Source organism: Geospiza fortis, unplaced genomic scaffold, assembly GCF_000277835.1.
Source record: "Geospiza fortis unplaced genomic scaffold, GeoFor_1.0 scaffold111, whole genome shotgun sequence".
NCBI classification, from domain to species: domain Eukaryota; kingdom Metazoa; phylum Chordata; class Aves; order Passeriformes; family Thraupidae; genus Geospiza; species Geospiza fortis.
In genome coordinates, this window is record NW_005054321.1 from 6,420,220 (window position 1) to 6,427,927 (window position 7,708).

Genomic DNA, 7,708 nt, shown 5'->3' on the forward strand with positions numbered 1-7,708 from the left:
AAAACATTACTATGTGGTAAACACATCGCTCTTTCCAGCAAATCTGTGATGTGGCTGCAGGTAACTCAGAGAAACTCTGGTTGCCCTATTTCTGGAAGTGTTCAGGCCTGACCAGATGGGACTCCAGGCAGCCTGATCTACTGGAAGTGTCCCTGCCCATGGCATGGGGTTGTAGCTTTAAGGTCTATTCCAACCCAAAGCATTCTATGATTCTATGGCTGTGTGTTTATGCCCCCATTTAAATGAGGTGGAACAGAGGAAACACAAGCAAAGTCTCCTGTGGGTGGTGGTGAGGTCAGACCCTGTGACCATACACAAGGTGGTAACACAGCTGGGAATGTGTGGAGCCTGCTCTCCTCAGCCCAGCTGTGGATGCTTGCTGACTTGACCCAGAAATGCTCGCCATGGCTGCTCCCTACAGCTGCAGGTCCATGGCAAAGTATGGGAGTGATAGCTGAGCAGATAATCCGCCTTGTCATTCACCCATTAGATGGAGAAACAGGTTAATATTTTATTTCTTCCATAGCCAATGGAAAGCAACAGAGATGCAAAGCCTCAAACCATCTGTGGAGGTGGTGTTTAGGGCTTTCTACTGGACTTGTTCCAAATCCAGCAGAGCAGGACCCGGCCCCTGGCTGGTGTCGATTGCTGAGGCTGCAGTGCTGCAGCTGTGGGGTTGTGCACAGCCACCTGCACCAAGGAAGGCCTTGGGCTAACCTGGCTCATGGTGTGTGTGTGGAGAGTGGGAAAGGGCTGGTGCACAGCTTGCCCTCCATGTAGGCCTCTTAGAGTTTCCTGTCGCATTGCTGATCTCCCACAGCCCTCACCACAGATGGATGCACAGAATGAACCCACATCAGCCCCAGGTGTGTTAGGGGTATGCCTGTGGAAGGAGGATTTGCTGAGCAAAACAAGGAGGAAACAGGCAGCTGAATGATCTGCTCTGGGGCATTAGTGTTGAGGCAGAGCTGGGGGAATCTCATGGGCCTCAGTTTGCATCAGCCTGAGGCAGTTTTGCGCACACCCTCATCAGAGTGAGGCACAGCAAAGCTGGATGTGAGCAGCAAGGCACCCCTGAGAGCACCAAGTGTGCTTTAGCAATGAATTTGGACTTCTAATGAAATTAAATGGAAAGATCAATGCTTTCAGGGCTCTGGTCTCCATTTGTGAATAGCAGCAACTCCTACTTGTTGCACTGAAATGCTGCAGTGATTAATAAAACCATTAAGGCCCTGAGGTGCTCAGAGTGCCTGCTAACAAGGCCCATGGAGGCAGAGAGGCAGATTGCTAGGTAGGTGACATGTTTATCCAAGGAGCAGGAGCATCCAAATTTGAATCAGCCTGCTGATGTCCACAGTGCTTGGGGTGGTCCCTGACTCCTTACCTGGGCCTGCCTCTGGAAATGACTGCAGGAAATTCCCTGCAGCACATGCACCAAACACCTTCCAGGGAGGAAGGTTTCAGTCAGCTGCAAGCATCCCTCTCCTGTAACTCACCAATAATGCTGCTGAGTTGTTGTAATCTGCAGGGGACCAGCCAAGCCCAGGCAGGCTGGAGTGACTCCTGTGGGTTCATTCATTGCTGCCTGCTACCAAGAACCATTTTCTACCTTAGTTAAATGCACACACTGAGACAACCTCCTTGGCTTGTAGACAAATAGCAGGTACAGAGTCTGCTGTGTTAAATTGCTGCCCCTTGGTGGAAGGTGCATAAGTGTGAGGAAATGCTGCTGTGCTTCTTCTTAAGAAAGCATCAGTATTATCCTTATCTTCCACTAAGCCCTTTCTGATAGTGCCTGTGGGAGGAAAGCAACGAGCAGATGGTTATTCCTTCAGTCCTGTGAACTAGTTAGATGAAAACCATATTCCTAGTAGAATCTACTGTCAAGGAAGCTTCTGGCCTGCTGGATGGCAGTGCTGGGTTGGATTTATAAAGTGGTCTCTGGATAATAATGTGTGTGTTAGTAATAATGACTTTCATCCTTGTTAGGACTGACAGCCCTATGTGTTTGTCTTTCTGGAGACAGATGTTCTCCTGCCTGGTTATGTGGGTTGCTTCCAACTGGGGAAAGAGGACAGCATGAGCAATGTGCTGTTCATTGTTATTTCATTCCTTCTTTTATTCCTTTCCCTCCTTTCCTCCCTCTTTCCTTCCCTGGGCTGTCTTTTGGGCAGGAGCCTGACAGATCGCATCAGCTGCTGCAGGGAAGCCCCTGGACCATCTGAGTTCATCCTCCTCTGCCATCTATCAGAGCACAGGAGGAGACTCAAGCAGAGCTCTGAATTCATCTCAGCTCAGCAGCACTCCAAGCAGTTTGATGATGCTTTCCATCCTCACATGTGATACCAGCTGAAGACTGGGCTTGATGCTCATGCTTACAGGCAGTGCTTCATCTCAGACAGCCTCTGTATAACTTAAAACTGTCAGCTTGACACCAAATCCCTTTTCTTGGCTTTTTCTGCATAACATGGTGTTCTCTTGCTCTGATTCAAGTGTTAGGTGGTTCCACATGAAGGAGATAACAGCATGAGCAAAGCTGTGGGTAAAGATAAATCATCTGTAGGAGAAGATAGAAATGCTGTTTTTTGGAAGGCAGCAAGGCCACCATGCCAAGGGACCAAAACACTTTCTGTAGCAAATGTCTGTAACGATCAACTTAAATCTCTACTGCCTTAAATTCAAAGTGATTTCAATGCAAAGCCATTTTTCAGAGTACTTTTTATCAGAATGAGCTGTATTAAAAGCATTCCTCTATGAAAGACTCAGATTCTCATTTTTCACCTGACAGGTCCCTCATTTGTTGCTATAAAGTAAATCCAGCCCTTGGTTAACTTGATGGAAAAACTCCAAATTACTTCAAGGGAAGAAAAATTAAGTTGTGTGCATTGTGCTCTTGCAGGGATACACTGATTCAATGGTCTAATTCTACTGGGTGTCCTCTCTTTTCAACAATTACAATCTACTGATCCTTAGAGTAATCAGAAAGAAGACAGTGTTATTTTGCTGCTATCGAGTAGATCAGGGAAAACAATTCCTACAGTCTGTGCCACTTCCTTGTTCAAAGTAACAGGAAAATACACATGAAGGTGATGGCTTTGGGATAGATTAGGGAACTGGATCTTGGTTACAATAGAAAAAAAATTACAAGTTAGTCTGATTTTGGATCCTCTAAAGAAGTGCCTCCATGACTGTGCCACACAGAATAATTTTGTGTATTGATGAAACTCAGCAAGACTCACCAGTCTAGTGATAATGGGGGGTTTTCTTGGTTTGGTTTTTCAGGGTGTTTTTGGGTTTGGTTTAGTTTGGGGGTTTTTGTTTGGTTTTGATTTGTTTTTGGGTTTTTTTTTCATTTGACTCTTCATCCTTGAGAAACTCTGAACAATTTGTGGCCTGAGTCACAGTCTCTGTTGCACTTTCTTTTATAAGTGCAGAGGGGAAACATTTCCAGTTCTAGGTTTCCAGTACAGACTAATTAAAGCCATATAATGGCCAGATTTAAAGCATGTCCTTCCACAGCAGATGTGTCCTGGGCTGTATTAATGAGTATAGCCAGCAGGTCCAGCAAAGAGATCTTTCCCCTCTGTTCAACACTTATGAAATTGCATCTGGAGTGCTGCTTCACTTCTGGGCTCCCCAGGAGAAGAAGGACAGTGACAGAGCCAGCAGACACAAGCTGAAATCTGGAAAATTCCATTTTAAATATTAAAGGGGTGGGGGTTTTGGTGGTTTTGTGTTTTTGTTTATTTGTTTGTTTTGGTTTTGGTTTTGTTTTTTTTTTTTTTTAGCAAGGGAGTGGTCAATTATGGAAGTAATTTGCCCAGAGACATTGCTTAGTCTTCATCTTTGAAAGTGTTAGCCTCATCTGGATCCATCCCAGAACAACCTGATCTAAGCAGACCTTATTTGCAAAGGGTTGAATTAAATGACCTCTGCAGGTCTCTTTCAGGACAAATTATGATTCTATGATTCTCACAGGTCACAATAAATCTGCTTATTAATAATTCCTACTGGATCCAGTGAGTATAATTTACAGCTTCTTTCAATTCCATCCTGGAGTCTGATTCAGTAAGAACTAGATAAAATCTTCTGCTCAGTTTGAAACTCTGTGAAGAGAAAAGAAATCCTTGAGGCTCTCCTTGTCTAAATACTTAAGTTCTGAATTTCCTGGACTTCAAAGGCAGAAGCACTTTTCTGCTTGGAAATTTTTCTGTGGATGCCTGAGAATATAACTTTCCTTATCCTTGCAGATACACGGGGTCACCTGGCCAAATGACCCCAAACTGCTCCCCTGATTCTGCCCCAGCTGTTTGGTTGTTGTAGAGCTGTGTGTGCACCCTCTCCATGATGAACAGCACCCTCCCAGCTACCTTGGGTGGTGCCCAGGGGACCTTGTCCCTGCCCTGGGATGGGGCTGACAGGCTGCAGCAGTCAGGGGTTCATAGGTCGAGGGTTTCATGAATTCCCCATCTGAAATTTTGGCATATTGGTACTGATGGGTTTAAATCCAAAATCCAGGCTCAACACAGTACTGAAGTGGCTGCAGTGCCAGGTCTTATGAAAGATGGGCATTACAGATCCCAAATAAATGCATGCTTTAAGGCATGAGGTTGCTTCCATTCTTGACTGATCTAAGCAGGCTTGTGAGAAGGTGCTGCTCCTGCAGGCAAGGCCGTGGGAGCTTGGCTCTCAGGGGCTGTGGTCTCCTCGGTAGTGCTGTGTTCAGTGCTTGTGATGGACAGCTGGGTGGCATCTGGGGTGAAGCCACTGAGAGCTGTGCATGTCTGGGCTCCTCTGGCTTCAAGCTGCCCTTATTCACTCCACAAAAGAGGCTTTGAAAAGTTGATTGCTTAGGTTTTAACTTTTCCAAAAAGGTTTCTCTGTTAAAAGCTTCTGGTTAGAAATACCAAACCCTGTCGTTGCTAAGATTAAGGTATTTGTTTCTTAGAAATGGCTTATAAGCAGAGACCAGCACATGGATTATTTCTCCTTCTTTAGCCAAGTGGAGCGAAGGTGCTTGAAGTAAATTGGGCTTCCAGGAGGATCAGTTTTGCATGTGATTTTGATAATGGTTTTGGGGAAGGAAGGATCAGATCTAATTTTTCACGTTCATAATTCATATGGAAAAAAAAAAAGAAAAGAAAAGCAGTACTTACCACTAACATATTGGGGGGTTAGGCTGTTTTAAATGAAGATAGCAAAAACAATTGCTGTGTTTCAGTAAAAATTTAGAATGGGTTTTATTTTTGAATACTAATGAAAAAATGGAATATCATCAGATTTATGTGTTTTGCTTTTCTGGAACGGGTTTTTTTTTTCCTTCATTTTTTTTTCTGTGGTTCACCACTGCCTCTCTCCCCAAGGCTAATGTCATAAGCAAAATAAAATCTGACTAATTAACAAGACCTGAGGAAGATTGTAAATACCTGTCAGGAAACAAGAATGTTTTTTGCAGTTGCTAAAAATGACCTTAACTGCGACCTGGAAAAATTGTGCTTATACTTTGTGAATGAAGTCAGTAACCATGCTGTGGTACTGCTGGCCTTATTATGAAATGCACATCACAGATTGTGTCTAATTGCACACGGTGGTTTTATGGTATCTGTAGCTACTGATCCAAGACTCAGATGTCAGATATCAGCACTCTTGCTATAGTCAAATGCTGCTGCCATGTAATAGGTTCTGTTTATCTCTCTTCCAGTTTCCAAATTGCTATGTCTTGGGTCAATGGCCTAAGTTCAATTTTTATAAATTCCTGACTGAAGTTATTAGCTCTCCTCTTTAAAAACCAGGATGAATTAATGTTGCATTATGCCCCATTCAGGGAAGTGTGGCCCCAGCTTTTATCATTGTCACTGGGCTTGCTTGTGCTAGGTTTCAGCAGAAGGAGGTTGGTGGAATTCCTTCAGGAGGGTGTTTGCTTACATGAAGAGGGATGTTTTCTGTTGATGTTCACAGATCTTGCAGCATTGCTTTATCCCTTTGGAGGCCTGGAAGAAGATAGACCTCTGATGTGGAGAACAGACATGTCCTCATTTCCCCCAGCCTCAAATGCACATGAGCTTGAGATGTACTTACAAACAAAATGTACAATAAAAAAAAATGGACATTCATGTTCCTAAATGTCAAGGGTGCAATGCTGATGCCTCAGAGAGCACTGAGGCAGTACCACCACTACCTTACCATCCTTAGTCCTCTTGGTCAGTCCTCCCTGTGCTTACCAGATTCCAAACACCATGATCTGCTTCTTTATTGCCAAAGGGCCCATGCCTGGATGGAGCCTTCTGCAATGCCCTGTCTTTCACCCTCCCCTTCAACCTCATGCCAATAGCAGTGGTGTCTTTCCACCAGTGCCACCAGAATAGGATGCTGCTGAGAGGGATTGTGTGGGTCCTGTTCTGTACCTGTTTTTCAGACAATCAGCACTGCATAGAGCCACTTTCAGTCTTTGGCATATATGGTGTCAGCTGCCAGGAAAAGGACTAAAGTGCTGGGCTCCTTGCTGCACTTCATTTTCATGCAGCCCTGTACTGCTTCCTGTTTTCAGTTTCATAACAGTTTTTGCAGAGTGCTTTGTTCTTCCCCTATGCACTTGGAACTGGCAGTAAAATGTGGATTGTTCTCAATGTTTAGCAGCAAGTCCTACATGTGGGAAGTGATTTATCAACAAGATTACAGGCTGGAGTACTGTGAAAATTGGACTCCAAGGTGCCATAATTCTTTGGAAAATGCCAGCCACAGTAGGTTTTACCTCCCAGCGGCTGTCCATTATTGATAGCCTTATTCTAATATTATGTTTATGTTGTAAGCAGTGACCAGCTTCTCAGCTTTATACTTACACAGGTGCAGCTAATTCAAGTTTTGATCTTCATACTCATCTCTGTTCTTTCATGTCAGTCCCCTCTTCCTCTGCTCTCACAGTCTTTTTTTTAATGTTTTTCTTTCATTTTATGCAAGAAAGCTGGTATCTCTTCCAAAAAAACAAAAACAAAAACAAAAACAAAGCCAAAAACTTTCCATGCAAAGTAGTGCCAGAAGAAGTGGCACTATATCTTAGTATAACTAAGATATACTTCTGGAAACATGGAAATGTCAATGCCTAAAACATTCTGATGTGACAGATGAGATAGACAGGGCCAGTTGTACAGTACTATGGAATCTTCATGTCATTGACAGCTTATGCTGCTGCTCAATGGCAGAGAGAAAAGAATGTTGTAGCTCTCCTGGGTCATTTTTTAATTACTGGACCTATGGCAAGGGAAAGAAATAATTAGCACAAATGGCCACTTTAAGATATCCAGCCATTGGGGTTTTTTTCACGGGAGGACTACAGGTTGTGTTACAAAATGTGCTCAGTGGGGTGATGTGGCTGTTCTTGAGCTGACAAGGAATGAAGTGGTATTTCAGTCTGTCTCTCTGCCAGCATTGCCTTCTCTTATCTTAGCTCCACACCAGAGCTTGCTGGCCCATAAACATTGGTGATGCTCTTAGCTGCTAGACAGCCAAGCCACTGAACCTGGAGACCCTAAACTCCTCTGGGCAACATCAAAGGTCTCAGAGACAAAGTTAGTGGGAGGAACAAAGAAACAGAGAAATTTGACATGTGTCTCACATGACCCCATGAAACTTTGAGAAGTGCCAGACTAAATTGCTCTTTACATTTTTTTGCTTTCTATCCTCTTTTTTCTTCCTGTCAGGACATTGTCTC